Genomic DNA, 24,475 nt, shown 5'->3' on the forward strand with positions numbered 1-24,475 from the left:
TGCCATGGGAGCAGCCCAAGAAATGGCAAAAAGACAAAAACAAAACAAAACAAAACAAAAGTCCAAGCCGGTGAAGATGGCTCCTACATTCATAAATTTGGCGTCTTCAGCTTTAAAATGGGAGCGTTGACTGGGTGATCTCTGAGATGCCTTCATGGAATGTCAAAGCCACTTAGAGCTATGCAGAGTTCAATTCATTGTTAGAAGATAAGGGATATATTTATATATATGACAGATTCGCTTTGCGGAACACCTGAAACTAATACAACAGTTAGTTTGTTGTATAATATAGTTATAAATAAACTATACTCTAATAAAATTTAAAAAGAATTGGAAAAAAGAGGATAAGGGAAAAAAGAGACAAAGATACACGAGAGCGTTTCAAATCCACTGTACACGGCTAAGGGGAGATCAGCAAGCTTAAAGAGAGGTCGGTAGACAACTTGATTTAATGGAAATGCAAAGAGAAAAAAATAATGAAAAATTAGAACAGACTACAAAAGAACTGTGGGACAATTTTTAAATGTATAAAAGATGTGTCTTTGGAATACCAGAAGGAGAAGAAAATGAGAACAGAGTAGAAGAAATACTTGAAGCCAAAATAGCTGAGGATATTCTAAAATTCGCGATGGACACTGTGGATCCAGGAAGCTCAGATAATACCAAACAGGATAAATATAAAAATATCTATACCTATGTGTATCATTTTCAAACTGCAGAAAACCAAATACAAAGAGAACATCTTGAAAGAAGTGAGAAGAATATAAACATCTTACATACAGCTAAGAATTACATAGCTAACATAGCTAAGACTTACACTGGATGTCTCACTGAAAGCATGCAAGCAACAGAAGGGAGTAGAATATTTAAAGTGCTTAAAGAAAAGCCCACCAGCCCAGAACTGGAGCATCAAAAAAATTGCTTTTCAAAAATGTTAAAGAAACAAATACTTTCTCAGACAAACAAAACTGAAGGCTTTCATAGTCAGATTTGCCCTACTAGAAATGTTAAAAGACATTCATCATATAAAGGAAAATTGTATGTCAGAAAATCAGATCTATGTAGAAAGGAGACGCATCAGAGATGTAATAAATGAAGGTAAAATAGAATCTTTTAAAATTAATCTTAATTCATTTAGTAGAAAACTTTTTGTTCAAAGTAATACAAGTTACTAAATATAGGTTAATTTCATATATGGATGAGTCAAATGAATGATAACAATGTTATGGGGATTGGAAAGGAGAAAGTGGGAATAGACAAGAAATAGTATAGTATTCTGAAGGTGAAATTAGCCTAGTTAGAGAATGTGTTGGAAACTCTAGGGAAATGGCTCAAATTTTTTTTAGAAGAAGTGTAATTGGTATGCTAATAGAAGAAATAAAACAGAATAATAAAAAAATGCTCAGTTAAAATCAGAGAATGCTGAAAAAGAGGGAGAAAAATAGAAGCAATTAATAGGCTACATTTACAAACATTTATAAAATTACATTTGCAAAAAATATAATCTTTAAAATGTGAATTGTATAAATAAACTAACTTGAACACAGAGATTATCAGAGTGGATAAAAAAACAAGACCCAACTATCCATTGTTTAAAAGAAATCCTTTTTAAACAAGTAAACTAACTTTCCTTTAAAAAGACGCATGCACCCGTATGTTCATTGCAGCTCTATTCACAATAGCCAAGACTTGGAAACAACCCAAATGTCCATCAACAGATGATCGGATTAGGAAGATGTGGTATATATACACAATGGAATACTACTCAGCCATAATAAAGAACGAAATAATGCCATTTGCAGCAACATGGATGGAACGAGAGGCTCTCATACTGAGTGAAGTAAGTCATATGATAACACTTATATCTGGAATCTAATATAAGGCACAAATGAACCTTTCTACAGAAAAGAAAATCATGGACTTGGAGAATAGACTTGTGGTTGCCAAGGAGGAGAGGGAGGGAGTGGGGTGGTTGGGGAACTTGGGGTTAATAGATACAAACTATTGCCTTTGGAATGGATTAGCAATGAGATCCTGCTGTGTAGTCACTTATGATGGAGCATGATAATGTGCGAAAATAGAATGTGTACATGTATGTGTAACTGGGTCACTATGCTGTACAGTAGAAAACAAATTGTACTGGGGAAATAGCTATTAAAATAATAATAATAATAAAAGAAAAAAGTAAAGGGAGAAAGATGTATATATATACTATGCTGACAACAATCAAAGGAAAGCTGGGATAGCAACATTCATTTCGGACAAAGCCAACTTTACAACTCGAAAAATCATCAGGGGTAAATAAGTACATCACGTGATGATAAGAAGATAATTATCCAGGACAAATAACTGTAAATGTGTATGCATTTAGCAACATAGCATCAAAATTGGTGAGGCGGAACTGTTAGAACTAAAGTAAGAAATACATAAATTCATTGTTATGATTGAAGACTTAGACATGCCTTTTCAGTAATTCACAGTTCAAGCAGGCAGAAAATCGGTGAGTATATAGTAGTTGATCTGAGCCCTGCTATCAATCAGTTGTTCTAATTGATATTCATAGAATACCAGTGACAGCAGAATACATACCAATAAAATATATCGATAATAGGAGAAATTATATATGGTAATTGGTTGTGATTAATACGAAAACATTCTGTACTGTCTTCACATTTTTTCAGCAAATCTAAAACTGCCTTAGAATAAAAAGTTTATTGAAACAAGGAGATCCACCATGAAAATGAAAAGAGAAGCTACAATGTGGGGAAAGATATTGGCAGTTCATATATCTGGCAAGGCAAAGCATTGGTATACTGAATATATTTAGAACTCCCACTAGTCTATGAAAAAATAAACATTAATAACCTAATAGAATATTGAACAAATGACTTGAAGGGACATTTCACAAAGGAACGCCGACTAATGGCCATTAAATCATGAAAAGGTATTCAACTTCATCCATCATTAGAGAAATGTAAATTAAAACCACAATAAGATACCACTACACCACCACAAGAACTGCTAAAATGATCAAGTCTGCTAAGTGTTGGCAAGAATGTGAAACAGATGGCACTTTCACATGATGATGTGGCAATTTAACTTGGTACCGCCACTTTGTAATAGATGCATACTTTAGAAGCCAGAAATTCCATTTCTAAATATATAACCAACAGAAACATGTACACATATTCACCAAAAGACATGTTCAAGAATGTTCACACGACTGCCCCAAATTGGAAGCAACACAAATGTACATCAGGAATAGAATTTATGTGTAGATTACGGCGTCTACCCTTGTCATTGAGAACTAACATCACATGGGTACATGCAACATGAGTAACAAGGTTGAATTTAAAAAACTGTGGAGCAAGAGATGCCAGACACGACATGATTACATTTATATAACATTCAAAACCATGCTAAACCAATCCTTAGCGATAGATGTTAAGATGGGAATAAGATAATGTGGGAGGGGCATGAGAGGGGGGTCCTATGCTGGTAATATTCTCTTTTCTGTTGTGGATGGTGGTTTCATTTGGGGAAGTTACGAATATGTGTGCTTCTGATGTGTACTTATTTGTGCTCTTCTCTATATGTATGTTTTACTTAAAGAGTTTTCTTAAACACACACACACATACACCAAAAAAACTGAAAGGAGGAGAACAGTCAAAGGACTTCGTTGGGTATTACACATAAAAAGGAACACAAGTCTTTCTCTGTGTCTGTGAGGGGAGGAGAGGGGTGGAAGTGGGATGATGGATGGGGAGTTCGGGGTTGGTGATGCAAACTGTTACATTTAGAATGGATAAGCAAAGAGGTCCTACTATAAGGCACAGGGAACTAGGGAACTATGTCTTTTTTTTTTTTTTTTTTTTTTTTTGCTATTTCTTTAGGCCGCTTCCGCGGCATATGGAGGTTCCCAGGCTAGGGGTCGGATCGGAGCTGTAGCCACCGGCCTACGCCAGAGCCACAGCAACGCGGGATCTGAGCCGCGTCTGCAACCTACACCACAGCTCACGGCAACGCCGGATCGTTAACCCACTGAGCAAGGGCAGGGACCGAACCCGCAACCTCATGGTTCCTAGTCGGATTCATTAACCACTGCGCCATGACGGGAACTCCGGCACAGGGAACTATGTCCAATCTTTTGGGATAGAACATGATGGAAGATAGTATGAGAAAAAGAACTTATGTATATGGATGACTGGGTCACTATGCTGTACAGGAGAAATTGAACTAACACTGTAAATCATCTATACTTTTTTTTTTGTCTTTTTTTTTTTTTTTTTTTTTTTTGCCTTTTCTAGTGCCGCACCCGTGGCATATGGAGGTTCCCAGGCTAGGGGTCTAATCAAAGCTGTAGCTGTCAAGTCTACACCAGAGCCACAGCAACACGGGATCCAAGTCGTGTCTGCAACCTACACCACAGCTCATGGCAACGCCGGATCCTTAACCCACTGAGCAAGGCCAGGGATCAAACCTGCAACCTCATGGTTCTTAGATTCGTTAACCACTGAGCCATGACGGGAACTCCAAATCATCTATACTTTAATAAAAATAAAATTTTAAAGAAGGAACACAAATGCCAAAAAAGATAAAATACATTTAACATTGTTATTAATCAGGAAAAAATGTAAATTAGAAGACATGATTCTATTTTATACCTGTATAGTGGCAAAAGTTCAAAAGTCAGACAGTACCGACTATTGGTAGTGATGTGGATTTATAGAAAATCTCACATACTGCTGCTGAGACTATGTGGCGATACACCACTTTTGAACAGGTGTTACTCTGTAGTAATTTTGAGTATGCACATATCCTATGATACAGCAGTTCATTCCTTAGGATATACTTAGAAAATCTTGTGTACAGCAGTAGACTTGGCAAAAGACTTTGCAGCAAAATTGTTCATCATAATAGAAACCAAATCAGTTCCAATTTCCATCTCATATTAGTTGGATAAAGTGTGGCATATTCACAGAATGAAATAGTCTTATCATAAGGAATATCTAGAGATCTGTGTAATCACATAATTGACCTCAAAAACTTAGTAATGCCTGGAGGAAAGCAAATTATTGAAGAATACATAAAGTAATATTCCACATACATGAAGTTTAAAAACAAACAAAATTAGCCATCGTATTATATTGTTACACTCTAAAGAAGAACGAAATAACAATTTGCAGAATTTTCTTGGCAGGGGTGTGAGGGGCATGCTATTAAGCAGAGCTAACGGGGGATTCAAAGATATTGGTGATGCCATATTTTAAAAACTGTGTGCTAAGTAGATGCCTTATTTTATTGTATTTTAAACTGTCTACTTTAAATAGATTTTTTCCATTAATGACAACAGAAATTAAAAGTTGAAGAAAACATAAAATATGTCACTATAGCCACATTTGGATTCATGGCCAGGATTTCCTGAATCAAGGAGAATAAAACACACAATTGTGTTAACTCCTACAGTTATTTTAGAAAGTGTTCATCTGATATCTTTCAGCCCACGGTCATTTGAGAACACAGTGGAGGGACCAATAGGGTAAGCCTCCAGGGCTTATTTACACAGCAACAACAACATGTGGCTGGTAAAATATTCTCTACTGATGTTTCTGAAACCAGAGACCGGAAACATACAGTGGAAGTGAGACCCTTTACTTGTCTTGTGCCAATGCAAACAACAATTATAGCACCACTTGAGAAAAGTTGTAAGAAATATTGCTGGGTTTCAGTGGTTCAACCAAGTCAGCAGATTTCTATAATTGTGGCAGATGGGACCCCAAAACTTCACAGCCTTCAGCAAGGAATGGCTCTTAGACGTTCAACTGATCCCTGATAAAAACAACCCCGGGGTCATGAGAAGGCTGCTCTGCCAATTTCATCTCACTGTGGGACCCACTGACATCTGGCTCAGCTGTGGAAGCTGGAAAACTTTAAAATTCTCTTGACAGTAAAAATGGACATGTGGAAAACATTCTAATCTGTTAATCTTTGGTGCTCCTGGAAAAGGGACATTTGGCTTGATACTTCATGATGATAAATATGAAACCTCCACATCTAGTTGTAAATAACTTAATGGCATTGGAATAAAGGACAGAATATTCATTTCCCACATGAGCCCAAGGATGGATGTGCACCTGCATCAAGCCCCATGACTTAAGAAGCCCCCTGGAGTCTGTGTGTACACTGGGGCTTTGTAACTTGTCCCCTTTACATTCGCTCCCTTTGGCTGGTGAGGATTAGCGAACAGTAGCAAGTCATTCTTCTTCTTGTCCTCTCCCTCCCCTCTCCTCTCCCTCTCCTTCCCGCCCTCCTAACCCCCTCTCCCTCCTGCCTGATCAAGCACTCCCTCTTTTCCTCCCACCCTCCCACTGCATTCAGTGTTTCAAATAAGCAGGGAACTAAAACAACCTAAGAACTACTTTCGTGTTTATATTTGCAGGTTATCAGTAAATGACTATGAGGGTAGCTGCATACATTTCTGGCTTCAGGGTCAGTGGGTGCCCAAGTGGCCTCTATCTTATGTCCAGCAGTGGTACAATGTAGCCATGATTTGAACATGTTATTCCACTCTTCAGCTTCCATGGTAGTTCATGATCCTACCTCTCCCCCACTTCATGTAGTGCCGTCCTTTGCTTTGCACTGTTTGAGGTTTTGTGTGTGTTTTAACAATCTTTTGTCTCCCCCTGCCCCGGCCGCCCAGTTTTGTACTTTCACTAAATATCTCTCTTCAGCATTAATGTATTTTTCTCCCGTGGCAAAATGTATGCTAAAAGCCCCAGATTGAGCCTCATAAGATGAATTAGTGAGTAAAGGAAGTATGCACAACTACACATAGGTCTACATAATTCCCCATTTAATCTGTGCTCCTGATGCCACAACATGAAAGGGCCTCACTAGTAATGGCAAATACAGAAGGTGATGGGAAGCCATAAAGGATGCAGGGAAGTGATCTTTATACTTTGGACTTGTATTTTAGAAAACTCTTTCTGGAAGATCTATAGAGAAGGGATTGAAAGGACATAGGACAGAGCAGATCGGATCATAGACTCTTGTGAATGAAGCAAGAACTACTGAAGGCTTTATGTGTGGAGTACACATAATAGAGAGGAGAAGAGGGCTACTGGAAATCTCTTTAGGAGGTCACATTGGTAGGTCCTCAGGATTAGCTGAGTATGGAAGACGAGGGAAAGGAAAGATGCATGGCTGATTCCTGCGTTTCTTGCACGAGTGACTAGATGGCTGGCGATCCAGCCATTGTCACATAAACTCATTGTTAAACTATAATTACGGTCCACCAGAGCAGAGAACAGCTGTGCGTGAACAATGAAAGAGGCATGGAAACGGAAGAGTTAAAGCGCCAGAGTCTTTTCACATTGTCAGATTAGCTCAGAGAACTAGGACTAAGTCATCCATTTCTTGCGGGGCTGGATGACAAAGCTCTTGCTCCTGGCTTGTTACCCCATTCATTCTCCTCACCCACCACTATCATAAAGCTCTCACAGGCTTCCTGCAACACTGGGTTTCCCTCTTGCATTGCCAGTGAGGTTGCCTCTTGATTAGTCAAAATGAGTTAAGTCTATCCAGCATAATCTTGCTCAGATTTCTGCCACACTCGGAATACGAGGGTTTATGGTATAGAAAGGCTTTCGACCTCAGTCCTGGGGCTCAGAGGAGCAAAGGCTCTGCAAAGAGACCCTGCACTCAAGGAGCTTACAGTCTGGCTTCCTTTCATGCAGCTTTTATTTTCACCTTAATATGTCTTAGGAAAATCATCCTTCTCCATTACTATGCAATAAAGATAAGTGCAATGGTTTTGGAGTCTGACCAACCTTAAAACATAGATGGGCATACATGTAAACATAAGGGAAAAAACCCACCAAAACAAACTAACAAATGAGAGGGGAAGTAGCTTTAACAGCACAGATTTTAAACTGTTATAAAATTGAATCCAGTGAATGAATACCTGACCAAGTGTTATGGACTAAATGTTGTCATCTCCAGCTTCATTTGTTGACATCCTCAACCCTGTGTGATGGTATTAGGGGATGGGGCCTTTAGGAAATAATTAGGTCATAAAGTAGCGAAAGTAGTGTCCTCATGAATGGAAGTAGTGCTCGTATAAGAATAAACATAGAGATGATTTTTCTCTTTTCCATGTAATTACACAACGTGACGACAGCCATCTGCAGACAGGAAATGGCCCTCCCCAGACACCAGATGTGTTCTTGAACTTCTTAGCTTCCAAAGTTTTGAGAAATAAATGTCTGTTTTTAAGTCACCCAGTCTGTAGTATTCTGGTATAGTATCCCCAACTGACTAGGACACCAAGTGAGGCTGATACCAGGAATGAATGAAAGATTAGTTCCCTAAGAGGAAATCGATAGAATCAGAACATGAACAAATTAGAGGAGAAAAATGTTTCTTAAGAAATGTAGAGAGGAGTTCCCATCGTGGCTCAGTGGTTAACGAATCCGACTAGGAACCATGAAGTTGCGGGTTCGGTCCCTGCCCTTGCTCAGTGGGTTAACAATCCGGCGTTGCCGTGAGCTGTGGTGTAGGTTGCAGACGCGGCTCAGATCCCGCGTTGCTGTGGCTCTGGCGTAGGCCAGGGGCTACAGCTCCGATTCAACCCCTAGCCTGGAAACCTCCATATGCCGCGGGAGCGGCCCAAAGAAATAGCAAAAAGACAAAAAAAAAATGTGGAGAAAAAAATTGATAAATACCTTTTAATAGTAAAATCTTTAAGAAAAAAAAACAAAAGTGTAGATGGGAGCTTCCTGGAGGTCATGAATAATGTCTGTCAAAAACATACAATAAATATTATGCTTCATGATGAACTCTTAGAAACAGTCTCAACTAAAAAAAAAAGACCCAGTTAAAAAAGGTGTCTGTTAGTGTTTCAGCATTTTATAGATTTTAGCCAATGTAATAAGGAAAAGAAATGATAAAATATAATAAGAATAAAAAATCCTCTATATTTTTATTTATTTATTTATATATTTTTTTAAGGCCGTACATGTGGCATATGGAAGTTCCCAGGCGAGGGGTCAGTCGAACTGGAGCTGCAGCTGCTGGCCTATGTCACAGCCACAGCAATGCAGGATCTGAGCTGCATGCGACCTACACCACAGCTCACAGCAACGCCGGATCCTTAACCTGCTGAGCAAGGCCAGGGATCGAACCTGCAACCTCATGGTTCCTAGTCAGATTCGTTAACCACTGCGCCATGATGGGAACTCCCCTAAATTTTATTTTATGTGTATTTGTACGCACGTGTGTGTGTAAATGGAATACTCTTTAGCCATAAGAAAGAAGGAAAGCCTGCCATTTGTGACAACTTGGATGAACCTTGAGGACATCATGCTGAGTGTTTTAAGTCAGAGAAAGACAAACACCTCATAATATTACTTAATTGTGGAATCTAAAAAAGACAAACTCAGAGAAAGAGTTGAATCATGGTTACTGGGGGCAGGGGGACAGGAGAAATCAGGAGATATTGGTCAAAGAGTACAGACTTCTAGCTACGAGATTAACAAATTCAGGGAATCAATACACAGCATGGTGATTATAGCTAATTATACTGCATTATATAATAATACTGTATTCTAAGGTTAATAATGCTATATCATAGCAAATAATACAGTATTATATGTATTAGAAAGTTGCTCATTGAGTAGATCTTAAATGTTCTTAACACAGTGGTAACTATGCTGGGATGGAAAGGTTGGCTAATGCTACAGAGGTAATCATTTTGCACTTGTATAAAGGTATCGACTCAACACGATGTACATCTTAAACTTACCCAATGTTACATGTCAGTTTTCCCTCAAAAAAGCTGGAAAAGGAAAAAAAAACTGCCAGAGTAATAGGCAAAAAGTATACAAGACATATTTTAGAACAAGGTAGGGGAATCTGCCTTATTGAGTTTGTTGTTGTTGTTGTTTTGTCAAGAAAGACACTCTTTGTGATAAAGCAGTGTCCAGGACAGAATCTATCCCACGGCTCACAAGGCCTGGGATAAGGATCAAAACTTTATTCTAAAAAGCTAACAAGGAGGAGAGGGTATGAGAAAGCCTGAACTCTCAGGGTCAATTTATGGTTAAGCCTGACGATGCTGTTAGTCTGAATGAATTTGCACTGCGGTACAAACTGAAGGCGAGGCTTATTTATTGCCATGTGATTTGTTTCTGTTTGGAGAACTGTGTTTTAGGTTATAATTTCTTAAGATATCCTTCCAGTGCTTATCCATGTGGTACATAGAGGCCTGACAGTAGCAGTGTTTCCTTAAAAACTCAAAAAGTGGAGTTCCTGTCGTGGCACCGTGGTTAATGAATCTGACTAGGAATCATGAGGTTGTGGGTTCGATCCCTGGCCTTGCTCAGTGGGTGAAGGATCTGGCATTGCTGTGGCTGTGGCGTAGGCCGGCGGCTATGGCTCCAATTAGACCCCTAGCCTGGAAACCTCCATATGCCACAAGAGCGGCCCTGGAAATGACAGAAAAACCAAAAAAAAAAAAAGAAAAAAAAAGAGAGAGAGTGAGGAAGAAACAAGCTAAAATCAAAACAAGACATTGTGTGCATCCTGATTTCCACTTGGTTCATACTCATTTTTAAAAAATAGTCCTATACATACAGAGTATCACCCTGAAGATGAGACTTGCAACATTCTAAAAAGTTTGGAAATATTTTATCCTGAAAGTGTATCCCAGTCTTATGTTAGGAAAGTGGAGAGTAGATGGAGTAGAAAAATGAACAGCTCAAGCAGAAACAGGACAAAAGGCAAAGCTCCCTTTCCTTCAGTGATGATTCCATCTGGAGAAGTGCCTGGAGGTTCCCACATTTAGGGAAAAAAAGTAAATGTTTTGCTTGAGATACTTGAAAGTCTGCAGTTGCACCAATGGTTCAGTCCAAAATTTTGTTATGTTTATGTTTTTACATTTTGAAATAAACTTGTATCAGAATACATCTCATTGTCCTACAGAAGTGCATTGAAAATGTGTATATTCTAGCATAACTTTTCTAGAATTTTCTTCTTAGTAGAGAGTTCTAAAGCAAGGAAACTAAGGCATATGAGTAAATAAATTACGATGTATAACATCTTTTTTTCATTTGCTTTAAATTAGCTACACAGTTTTCCTCATGGAAAGGACCACTTTCCCTGTATATCCTTTCCTTCCTGAGGCAAAGATGTATGGATTCAACACCAAGCCTGGCATAACTTGTGACTTGTGAATTTTGACCGCACATGTTGTTCCCATTGGGAAGAGATGCTTTGTATCTTCCATGAACAACTTTGTTCATAACCAGTGTTTTTAATTGTAAGGGAGTCCTTGTTATGACTACATATTCTGCTGTTCAACCCTCCTGAGAAGCCTGTGGGCTGGAAGCCACAGCAGCAATAGGAGATGTAGAAAACTGACACATCCTCCCTGGCCTTGTTCAGTGAGTTAAGGATGCAGCATTGCCACAAGCTGTGGCGTAAGTCACAGATGTGGCTCAGAGCCAGCATTGCTGTGGCTGTGGCATAGGCCTGCAGCTGCAGCTCCCATTTGACCCCTAGCCCAGGAACTTTCACATGCCACAGGCGAGGGCTTTTTTTTGTTTTTTCTAGGGCCACTTTCCATGGCATATGGAGATTCCCAGGCTAGGGGTCTAATCGGAGCCACAGCCGCCAGCCTACGCCAGAGCCACAGCAACGCGGGATCTGAACTGCATCTGCGACCTACACCACAGCTCACGGCAATGCCGGATCCTTAACCCACTGAGCAAGGTCAGGGATCGAACACACAACCTCAGGGTTCCTAGTCGTATTCGTTAACCATTGCTCCACGATGGGAACAACCCAGGCGAGGGCTTTAAAAAAAAAAAAAAAGAAAAGAAAAGAAAAAACTGACACATGGTGGTGGCTTGTCTACCACATGGGAAGTGTGCACAGTCAGCTTGATCTTAAGTGTTCTAAATAATCCTGAGACCAAAATAAACCTGAGACCATTTTTCGGCAGCTTATCCAAGCATAGATAAAGATGACTGGCACTTTCATTGGTCATTTGCATGTTCTAGTTTAGATCAAAATTTTATTTGGCTGCACCCATGGCAGGCATAAGTTCCTGGGCCATGGATCAAACCACAGCAGTGACAATGCCAGATTCTTAACTGCCAGACCACCAGGGAACTCCAAATTTTGATCAACCTAAAGAATTTATAAGATTCTCTTGGCACAACATCATGGATTATATTTTGCAACTTAAATTTCTAAATGAAATTAAAATCGTAAGTGTTACTCCAGACAGGGGTTGAAGGCTAATGTGGGGGAGGTGAGCTCTGGAGGTCATGGGGTTGGAGGGGAGAGGAAACTCCGTAGTGGTATAATTGAGAAAGGGAGCAACACACAGGTTTGAGAGGTGAGCACATGTGAGCACAGGAAGAGAGGACATGATGCTGTATGTGGTCTCGACAAATAAATGGGAGAGTTTTAAGAACGCAAGGTCCTCAGAGAGCTTCAGCTTTGAGATGGAAATTAACTCATGTTTTAGAAAAGCTTGCAGAGAAAAGAAAACGGTATATCTTATCCCACCTTTTAAAAAAATGTATGAGGTATTTCATAGAATCTTCTTTGTGACAGTTTGAGTGGGGATACCTCAAGGGCCCGAGAATCAAATGCATATATGACATATCTGATGGGACTGAAATATTGTCTTGATTTGCTGTGTTTTTCATTCGTATGGATCACACTGGATCATCCAAACTTCAGCCCTATTAGTGAACAGCCAGCCCAAATTGTATTATTAATTAATTTTGCCACTGTTTAACTTCCCTCTCTACAGTTAGAGGTATTATCATTGAATTATTAATGTACTTTTGAGCTAAGAATTTTGGAAGAGCCAGAGCAGCCAACTTTTTATTGACCTACCTTGAGTTTATTTATTTATTTACTTATTTAAGGCTGAATAGTCTAATCAACTGTGCCTACATTTAAAATCTAAGCTATTACTTGGTAGAATACCAAAATAAGTCTGTTTTCAATATGTGAATTTACTAGTCAAGGTAAGATGAAGGAAAATATTCTTGTTTTTACCATGTTCTAAATCTTCCACTCAACCCTTACTGTATGTCAGAATAAGCATATCCTCTTTGGTTTTAGCACCCTCTAGGATTGATTAGTAGGCATCAAGACTCTAGCTGAATCTTTCCGATAGCAGTACTATTTGGTAGACATAGTACTATCTATCTGGAAAATTTCAATACAATTTACTTTTCTTTCTTTTTTTTTGACACTTTCAAAATACTGTCTTCTTTTTTTAATGCTTTCCTTCGCTGTGCAAAAACTTGTCAGTTTGATTAAGTCCCATTGATTTATTTTCACTTTTATTTCTGTTGCCTTGGGAGACTGACCTAAGAAAACAATTGTATGGTTGATGTCAGAGAATGTTTGCCTATGTTCTCTTCTAGGAGTTTGATGGGGGCTTGTCTTACATTTAAGACTTTTGCCATTTTGAGTTTATTTTTGTGTGTGGTGTGAGAGTGTGTTCCAGTATTTTTGATTTACGTATGGCTGTCCAGTTTTCCCAGCACCACTTGCTGAAAAGACTGTCTTTATCCCATTTTATATTCTTGCCCCCTTTGTCAAAGATTAATTGACCACAGGTGTCTGGCTTTATTTCTGGGTTCTCTATTCTGTTCCATTGGTCTGTATGTCTGTTTTGATACCAGTACCACACTGTTTTGTTGACTATGGCTTTGTAATAGTGCCTGAAGTCTGGTAGAGCTATGCTTCCTGCTTGGTTTTTGTTCCTTGGGATTGCTTTGGCAATTCTGGGTCTTGTATAGTTCTATATACATTTTTGGATTGTTTGTTGTAGTTCAATGAAAAATGTCATGGGTAATTTGGTAGGGATTGCATTGTATCTGTAGATTGCTTTGGGTAGTATGCCCATTTTTATGATATTAATTTTTTCAGCGTGGGAACATGGAATATCTTTCCATTCCTTTGAATCCTCTTTAATTTCCTTGATTAATGTTTTATAGTTCTCAACATATAAGTCTTTCACCTCCTTGGTCAGGTTTATTCCTAGGTCTTTAATTTTTGGGGGGTGTGATTTTAAAAGGTATTATATTTTTGTATTCCTTTTCTAATATTTCATTGTTAGTATAGAGAAATGCAGCAGATTCCTGAATGTTAATCTTGTATCCTGCTACTTTGCTGAATTCGTTGATCAGTTCGAGTAGTTTTTGTATTGCGTCCTTAGGGTTTTCTATATATAGTATCATATTTTCCGCATATAGTGACAGTTTCATCTGTCCTCTTCCAATTTGGATACTCCAAAGACAGACTATGGAATGGGAGAAAATAGTTTCAAACAATGCAACTAACAAGGGCTTAATCTCTAAAATATACAAACAACTTATGCAACTCAACAACAAAAAACCATCAACCCAATGGAAAAATGGGCAAAAGACCTAGACATTTCTCCAAAGAAGATACACAGATGGCCAACAAGCACATGAAAAAATGCTCAACATTACTAATTACTGGAGAAATGCAAATCAAAACTACTTTGAGGTACCACCTCACATCTATCAGAACGACCATTATTAACAAGTCAACAGACAACAAATGCTGGAGAGGGTGCAGAGAAAATGGTACCCTCCTACACTGTTAGTGGGAATATAAATTGGTAACAACCACTGTGGAATACTGTATGGAGGTACCTTAGACAACTAAATATAGAACTACCATATGATCCAGCAATCTCACTCTTGGGCATATACCTGGACAAAACTTTCCTTGAAAAAGACACATGCAACTGTTCATTGCAGCACTATTCACAACAGCCAAGACATGGAAACAACTTAAATGTACACTGACAGATGAATGGATTAGGAAGATGTAGTACATTTACACAATGAAATACTACTCAGCCATAAAAAAAGAACAAAATAATGCCATTTGCAGCAACATGGATGGAACTAGAGACTCTCATACTGAGTGAAGTAAGTCAGAAAGAGAAAGACAAATACCATATGATATCACTTATATCTGGAATGCAATATGCAGCACAGATGAACCTTTCTACAGTAAAGAAACTCATGGTCTTGGAAAACAGATTTGTGGTTGCCCAGCAGGAGGAGGAGGGAGTGGGGGGACTGGTAGTTTGGGCTTAACAGATGCAAACTATTGCATTTGGAGTGGATAAGCAATGATATCCTGCTGTATAGCACTGTGAACTATATCTAGTCACTTGTGATGGAACATGATGGAGGATAATGTGAGAAAAAGAATGTATGTGTGTGTGTGTGTGCGTGTGACTGGGTCACTTTGCAGTACAGTAGAATATTGACAAAACACTGTAAACCAACTATAATGGAAGAAATAAAAAATCATTAAAACAAAGAAAAAAAACCCCCCAAATACTGTGCCTGTGTCACTCACAGTTGGAGATTTTGGAAAGCAGAGAGATGTGTTCCACATGTTTCTTCTTTGACTCTCAAAAAAAACTTACTCTAAAATTTTTTTGACTGCCTTAAAGAATGTCTAGGTGACTAAAAGAAATAGTTGGTCATTATTCCTTAGGATGTTAACACAGCCTGCCAACAAAATCCCACAGAATTGATTCTACGAATTAGTTTGTATTTTTAAATTTTTTATATCCAGGGCACAGAATTAAATGATTTTGATTCCAAATCCTGTAAACAGCACTGTAAGGGCAAAAGTCTTAATAAAATACATTAAATTGTTTCTCATGAGAAGACATTACATCTATGTTTTACATGTCTCAGAAATTTCTTCCTTAACTTTACTTCGTCAGTGAAATATTTAAGTGTTGCTATGTTGTAACAATAAATAAGGAATGTTGGCATTAAAACTTATCTTCAGACTCAATTTCAGAAACTGCTGGATGAAGAAATACTAACTGACCCAAAAATATTTAGATGCATGGGTTTACAGAGTTCGCAGGTTTTTCCTGCCTTGGATGAGAGTGGCAATGAAATAAATTCAGTGTATTTCCTTGAGAAAAATGTTCTGTTCATGAATCAGATCAATACATATAATTTCAAGTGTGTCTTTTTTGTGAATTTTTTTTCTAGCAAAAGGATACAGTGTTTTCTTTAGAACTCTAGAAGAAATCATGACTTCTGAAATATTTAGAACTGTGATTTAGAAGTCTTTTTTTTTTTGTATTGAGAAGCATGACAATGTATAGCACAATAAATATGCATTTATTTATGTTAAACGTATTTTAACTGTCATATATTTTATCAAGAGAATAATCTATTAGAAGTACAAATACATTCATTTAATCAACAAACATTTACAGACTGCCTGCCTACCATGTGCAAAACTATTTACACATTTGGCAGGTGTAAATATTAGCACCTTGAATGCCATCTTGTTAAATCTTTATAGGGAGCTTTAAAGCATCTCTCATTTCCTTTGTAATTAGGAGAGTAACCTTGAGCTCTGTTCTAGCTCTGTTTTTTTTTTTTTTTGAGAATATTTTTATAGACTCTAAAAGTAAGACTTCTAAGGGAACTCCTTCAACAGCTTACCTTGCAAACATGAAAAGGGAGGCCCACAGAAGGAAAGTGACTTGTCTAAAGCAAAACTGAAGGCAAAAACCAAAGGCCATTTTCATAGGGTTCCACCACACTTTGTCAGGTTTGAATAATGGTTATGGGGAGCTCCCATTGTGGCTCAGTGGGGTAAGGACCTCACATTGTCCCCATGAGGATGCAGGTTCGATCCCTGACCTCACTCAGTGGACTAAGAATCTGGCATTGCTGCAAGGCGTAGGGTAGGTCACAGATGCTGCTTGGATCTGGTGTTGCTGTGGCTGTGGTGTAGGCCTCAGCTGGAGCTCTGATTTGATCCCTGGCCTGGGAACTCCCATATGCCACAGATGTGGCTGTAAAAAAGAAAAAAAAAAATGTTTATCACTATGTGGTCAGTGAAAGGGACAAAAACTTGGATAAAATTAGCCTTAAGGGCTCTCTGTGAATTTCAGTTGTCTGGAATTTGTCTCTGGTAAGGTTAAAATGAATTATTTATATATGTAAATAATTCAATTTAGAACTAACTACCAACCTGAAAAATAATATTTTATATATATATATACACATATACATATATATGTATATATATCCAGCACTTTTTTGAATAGTTGATTATATTATGTTGTACTGTTTTGGGTTTAGCTCATCCTTAGTGAACTACGCTGCTTGGAAGTGTTCCTCTCTGGTTTTCTGTACAGCTGTATCTTTTTTTTTTTTTTTTTTTTTTTGTCTTTTTGCCATTTCTTTGGGCCGCTCCTGCGGCATATGGAGGTTCCCAGGCTAGGGGTCCAATTGGAGCTGTAGCTGCCAGCCTATGCCAGAGCCACAGCAACGCAGGATCCGAGCCACATCTGCGACCTATACCACAGCTCACAGCAACGCCGGATTATTAACCCACTGAGCAAGGGCAGGGATCAAACCTACAACCTCATGGTTCCTAGTCGGATTGGTTAACCACTGCACCACGACGGGAACTCCTGTACAACTGTATCTTAAAGAAGCATGCATGCATTTGTGAAATGGCGCATAGACTTTGATATCAGTCCCTCCTGGACATGAGAGATCAAGTGAGTAATTGATACAAGATTAGATACTGGCCTGAAATACTGAGCAAGAGCAGACATAACTTCTCTTCAGAGATGCAGTAGTACTTAACAGATATTCTGTGAACATTAGCTGTCAGCAAAGTGAGAATTCTAACTGAAAAGTTAACGTGTGATATAGCTGAAAGACACACACACAGAGCTAATCTAGATATGTGTATCTCTGCATGTGTTTATATACAGATACCTTAAAATATTCAATAATACAGTAGCAGACTGATATTTTAAAAGAGTACGTGTATGTATATTCTTATGTATACAAGACACACATACATCATGATGCTATCTGAAAAATCCATTCTATTAAGCATCTAGAATTATTTAAAATACCAATACTCTTATTTGTGTCCCCCATAATGAGTTTGTTCATAGAAATCACTTAATACATCTGTTTTAGTAAATAGCGAATGAATAACATTTGAGATAATTCTACCAGACCGGGCTATGTCACGGGAGGAATCCAGTGTTACATCAGGGCTAACTTTAAATGTAAGTCAACAGGAAACTGTTCTTAACAAGTGGAGTCAGTGGCGTTTTTAGTTGGTTTTTAAGGACTGCTCCCAAAGCCCCACCCTCTGTAGAATCTTCCTACTCTTCAAGGCCAAGTTCAGATGTCATTTCCTCCATGAAACCTGCTCTGATTAATCCAGCCTGAAAAGACTTCCTTCCGCCTTGAACTCTTGCAGTTTTTTCCTAATTGACCTGAATTCGTGTTTCTCATAACCTCCCTTTTATTAAGTATTTACCTATACACATCATGTCTTTTCTACTAGACCGTAAGTTTTTTTCAGTCAAAGACAGTATCTTACATTATTGGTATGTTATGCCTTTTGTGAGTAAGTAATTAGTAAATATGGGCCGATCACCTGATTTAGTCTTTGACTCACATAAAACTGAGTGTGCTGCTAAAAGCTATATCCTTCTGTAGTAATTTTGACAGTGGAGGAAGCCTCCCTGTAAAATTAGAACTTGTTCGGCTAATGGACATTAGTGAAATTCACGCATGTCATATATTCAGTAAGAAACTAAAATCTGCTATAATCGATGCAGAGACTTTTGTTCAAGTAAGTATATTTTACTTGGCAGGAAAGCATTAAAATGACCCCAATTAATTTGTTCATTGCTTCACATGAGCTTTGGCTCAGTATATGTTCCCTATCCCGTTATTACTTCACAACGTTGTGGCCTATCAAACAGCAGAGTGTTCTGTGATAAGAAGGTACAATGCACAAAGATAGCTCCTATTTTATTCTTATCATTGAAAAAAACATGCTCACTGGGGCTCCCAACTGACATGCTGGATGGCCAGTGTCTGCGGTCATTTTTTCACCTGGCCTCCCCGGATCCCTCTGTTCTAGTCACAATGACGCCCCTGCCCTCTAAACACACCCAGCAACCTCCGTGTTCAGGATGCCTTATTCTGACTTGTTTGTTTTGCATTAAATACTGTTATTTCAGATCCATTCATAGTTCGCTTTCTTGTTTCATGCGGGTTTCAGCTCAATGACTCGTTTACAGAACAGTGTTCATTGAATGAACAATCTAAGGAGCATCTCCGCCTTGCTTGCCTTTGTTCGTCTTTCTGGTGATTCCGGATCTGTCTTGCCTAAATTGATGTGAGGATAGAGGAATACTCAGATGAGGATGGACAGTATATTTCTTAAAATGTTCTCTTTTAATATTCTCTCCATCTGCCCCTGACCAGGCTAGGCAGAAGCAAATTCACAATAAAACTCCATGAAAGGGAGGCTAGAATTTGTCAAGGTCCAGCCAGAAAGCAGGCTACATGCAGGGACATCATAAGTGGTTTCCTTCTCCACCACACAGCTGACCCCATGAGAGCACGGATTTTTGTGTGTGTTATTTTCCACTGTTGTATGCTTGGCACCCAGGAAAAATGTAGGAACTCAATCAACATCTCTCGAGTGATAGAAAGAGCAGTTGCCACCCTCACGCATTAAATCATGCTTTAAGTCTCCTAAAAACAAAGACTTAACGAGATGCGGGAGAGCTTAATACTCATTAATCTTTCTATGGTATTGACCTTCAAATGGCATATATTGAGTGGCTTTTAGAAAGGGTAGCTTGTCAGTAACCAAGGTTTTATTTGTAATTTTATCTGGATCTCTTTCCAGCTTATTGTTTTATCTTTTCCAATAAAGTTGATTCCCTTGCAATTTAAAAAAAAAATTAAAAAAATAAAAATAATAAAAAGGGTAGCTCGTAAATATGTATTATTTGGTCTGTTCAAAGTTACATCCCCTCTTCTTCTAGGAAACTATTCCCCCACCTCTCTAAACATGGGATTCTTGAGAGGGCCTAGAAATTGCAGCATTTCTGCCCATCCTCCCATCCCCTCCTGGGTATATTCTAGTGCACTGCCTCTAATAACTGGTCCAGAGATGAACATTTGACTCAAGGAAGGTCAGTAAAGATTTCTCTCCCCAGAGTTTTCTGGCTGGTGCTTGTGCAAAAGTGCTCACTTTCCTTATATAAGACCTTGCACCTTTGGGCATTAGTAGACATGAGAAAAATAAAGCCAATACACAGAGAAAAGAAGTGATGGGGGAAGGGAGACAGAGAAAGAGGGAGAAAAGAAGGAAGGCAGGAAGCAAAGGGAAGGAAAGGGGAAAGGAAGGAGAGAGAGAAGGAAAGGAAAAGGAAAAAAATTAATGTTGGAGTCCTTGGTCTAGTTTTTCCTACGATGAGCTCCACCAAACTCTTTCCACAGTCCACTTAAGTGAACTCATAAATGTCCCCTCTTTTTTTCCCCTTACATAATTCAACCTAATCACTCTTACTAATACAGGATACAATTTAGTAAAATTAAGGGACAATATCTTCAGCAGACATCTTCAGAATAAATGTGGGCAAAGACATCTATTTTTTAATGTTTTGTAGTAACTGTCAATAAACGACAAGAGAATAACCTTAAAATGGGATTCAGGGAGCTATCATCTCTGCAGGAGTCTGTGCTAATGAGATCCAGGGATAAGTCTTTCTGGTGATTCCGGATCTGTCTTGCCTAAATTGATGTAAGGATTGAAGAATACTCAGATGAGAATGGACAGTATATTTCTTAAAATTTCCTCTTTTAGTATTCTCTCCATCTGCCTCTGACCAGGCTAGGCAGAAGCAAATTCACAATAAAACTCCATGAAAGGGAGGCTAGAATTTGTCAAGGTCCAGCCAGAAAGCAGGCTACATGTAAGCAATCAAATATAGGGGATAGGTTATGCAGGAGATGAGAGAACTATAAAACTTTTTTTTTTTTTTTTTTTTTTTTTTTGTGTGTGTGTGTGTGTGTGTGTCTTTTTAGGGCCACACCCACAGCATGTGGAGGTTCCCAGGCTAGGGGTTGAATCGGAGCTATAGTTGCCGGCCTACACCACAGCCACAGCAATGCCAGATCTGAGCCGAATCTGTGACCTACACCGCAGCTCATGGCAACACTGGTTTCTTAACCCACTGAGGCCAGGGATCGAACTTGTGGCCTCATGAATGCTAGTCAGATTCATTTCCACAGAGCCACGACGGGAACTCCAACTTTACATATATTTTTTCTATTTCTTGAGAACTATAAAACTTAACATCACGAGTTCCCATTGTGGTTCCCATTAACCCCTACGGTGGATTAAGAACCCGATGTAGTCTCTGTTGGGATGTGAGTTCGATCCCTGGCCTCACTCAGTGGGTTAAGGATCCAGGATTGCTGAAGGCTGTGGCATAGGTCACAGACGTGGCTCAGATCCAGTGCTTCTGTGGCTGTGATGTGGCCTCAGCTGCAGTTCCAATTCAGCCTGTAGCTCAGGAACTTCCATATGCTGCAGGTATGGCTGTAAAAAGAAAAAACAAACAAACACACAAAACCCTGAACATCAGACAATGAGGCACCCCAGAGATGAACAGTGCCTGGATTCAAGCAGGGCAAGGCAGGTATTCAAGGTACAAAATTTAGGAGGCACTCATTTTCAGGCATTGACCTTGTACTGTCCAACCCCGAGAGGCGGTGCCTCCTTCATCTTGGGTGCCTCACTGCTAAGGACACACTCCTGAGATTAAATCATCAGCAGGACCTGAACATTCCTAGGATGGACAGATAAAGGGAGAGGACAGTGTACTGGAGCTCAACGTCCAGAGTCACCAGGAGGGAACTGAAGCCATTGTCGCCAGAGGCCCTTGGAGCTACAGAGGAAATACAGGCTCTGCTGGAGGTACCACGGGAAGCAGAGAGGGGGAACCATTCTGGCTTCTGCATCCATCAGAGCCTTCCATTGGCTGAACCCAGCAGAATTCCAGCAGATATGGGAGCTTGAGGATGCAGTCATCAGGGATCAGTCCCCTATGATGAGAAGCAGAAAAGGGATGGACAAGCAAGACCTCCTGGAGCAACCAGCTTGATTATCCCAGGGCTGTATCCTTGGAGAGCAGAGGGTCAGATGGTACCTTTCTAATTCTGTTGTGAAAGTTGAGAAACAAAACTTACCCAGAGAGGCTATTTTCCCACATCAATCTGTTTTTCTTTCTTTTTTTTTCCTGATTAATATTTAGGGTATTTTCCTGCATATCCCAGAAGTGATTTCTTTTTTCTCTGAGCGTTATCTAGCTGGTAAGAGAAATAGCTCTTGAATTGGACTCAGATATCAGAAAAACTGATTCTATCTGCTTTGCCATTTTCATTTTTAACTAAGGGTGGCAATTGCATTTTAGGTGGTTAGAAGTATTCAAGTTAAAAAAAGATCCTAAAATATGTAACAGGTCATATGGAAGCTTTTGTAGGCCTATGGTATTTGGCAGCCTTGCCATAAATACCCAATGTGTGTGGGTTTGGCACCTTTTAGGAGAATCTTCAACAAGTGTTTTTCTTTGGAAATTGTGTTTTATATGACTTTTTCTTGGCTATTAGCACTGAGCATCACAGTTGCATGCCATCTGGAGGTTTCCTGTATGTGGCCTTCCCAAGAAGTCACTGCCTTGCTTAGAATTTGCCTGTCATGTGTTCCAGGGAATGAACCTACCGCAGTGATGTGTCGTCTCAACTACAATAGCAGAAGCCCTTAATTTTTATTTCATTCAGCTGTGTTTATAACTTTATGGCAGAATTAGATGTTATTGAACAAGCTGCATTCTACACGCATTTGTAGAAAGCCTTAGAATTGGATAAAACCCTAGGGCCCATCAAAGCCCGTCAGCTTCACTCATCATAGAAGAGATTCTTTCTGCAGTTTTTAGATTGTCTTTTAAGACTTTCAATGGCAGGGAGATCATCATTTTGAGAGCAACCCCATTTAAGTTTGGAGGGCAGTATATGACTAGAGAGTTATTTCTCATAATCGACCCAAATCTACTCCTGCCTATTTTTCCTCTGGAATCACACAGAATATGTGCATTTTCTTGATCACATAATGAGCTTGAACTGTGTAACTACAACCATCATCTACCTCTGAATTTTACCCAAGATAAATACCTATAACTGCCTCAAACACTGATTCTATCATGTTTTCCAGATATGTTGGTTTGGTGCAAACTTCCTTCATCTCCTGTATATTTAACTGTGATTATACCTGCTTTTGTTTTCCTACCTTTTTTTTTTTTTTTTGGAATAACTGGCTTTAACTGGGTGAAAAGCCATTTTTGATTTCATGTGTACTCAGCTTTCTCTCTTCTTTCAAGTTGTACTCATTGCTTAGAAAATTTTATACCATGATTACCACAAATGTAAGATATTTTGTCCTGATGGCTCTAGCGTGAACAAAGCCCTTGGTCACTCATTTAGAAATCAAGCTGACCTTGAGCTATTTGAAGTGAACAATGAAATGCGAGTGGTCATACTCACACAGTGATACGACTGACATAATATTATAAAATCTTTTAAACTCTCTCCTTCATGTAAATATAGGACAATGGCCAGGTTAATGAATCCTTCCTTTTAAATGCTTCCAAATAAATATCTCCTAATACCTGGCTAAATACATTCATCAGCTTAGTGTTCATCAGCTTAGTCATTTCTCGTTGAAAACAGCATCTCGAGTTCTTCCTACACATCTTTTCCTCCTGTTCCTATGAGAAAGCTAAGTTGGAAGGGAACTGGAGCATCATCTTGCCATTGGTCAGGGGTCACCTTGTCAGAGGACGTTCTTAGCCTTCCTTTATCACCCGTGAGATGGGGGTCTCCAGCCTGTTCATCCTCTGTCCTTGCGATAAGACCCTAACCACGGTCTATGGCTGTTGGCCTATACCCTGCACCGTTCCATCCTGGTCATGATCCTAGTCCTTTATGATCACCAGTGCTCTTGCAGCCCTGCAGGAGTGCGTGCTTTCTGTGCCCAGCCATCAGTGCCCTATTGTTCTTTTTGTCTTTCAAGGTGCCTTGAGTCCCACTTGCCAGGTACCTCACTTAACCTTTGCTGCCCTGGCACCTCTCAGCTCTCTGGCAGATTTTGAGTCCTATAATCCACTTCCGGTCCACACCTTTGGAAGCAGAGCCCGTCCCTTCTATTCTAGGGCTTCTCTAAATCTATCGGGAACTTCTATCATGCATTACCCCCAATGACATCCCTGGTATTCAGCAGAGAGAAGGAGCCTTGGGCTCTTCTCTGGGAACCAAGTAGCATGTAGTCATATCTTTTAAATTTATTTTACGACATGCCCAATGGAGACCAATACTTTGAGTTATAAGAATATTGCATCATGAATTCGAGCCTTCTCAAACCATGAAATCATCCCTGATACAGATGAGTAGGTGGAAATGGGTACATAATGAAAGTTTAAAAAAAAGGAGTTAGGGGAGTTCCCTTTGTGGTTCAGCAGTTAACAAACCC

At 39.2% G+C, this 24,475-nt stretch overlaps 2 protein-coding genes across 16 annotated transcripts in view; one reads left to right on the top strand and one right to left on the bottom strand.

The window, feature by feature from the left end:
- The window catches only part of TAP1 (transporter 1, ATP binding cassette subfamily B member), a 682,515-nt gene that overhangs the window by 628,003 nt on the left and 30,037 nt on the right, over nucleotides 1–24,475 (bottom strand). The window lies entirely within an intron of this gene.
- HMGCLL1 (3-hydroxy-3-methylglutaryl-CoA lyase like 1) overlaps nucleotides 1–24,475 on the top strand; it is a 199,151-nt gene that overhangs the window by 95,073 nt on the left and 79,603 nt on the right. The window lies entirely within an intron of this gene.

This window comes from Sus scrofa, chromosome 7 (assembly GCF_054392235.1).
Source record: "Sus scrofa isolate SSC_HxYL_T2T_F1_AM1 chromosome 7, Sscrofa_HxYL_maternal_Yorkshire_Landrace_v2.0, whole genome shotgun sequence".
Classification (NCBI taxonomy): Eukaryota; Metazoa; Chordata; class Mammalia; order Artiodactyla; family Suidae; genus Sus; species Sus scrofa.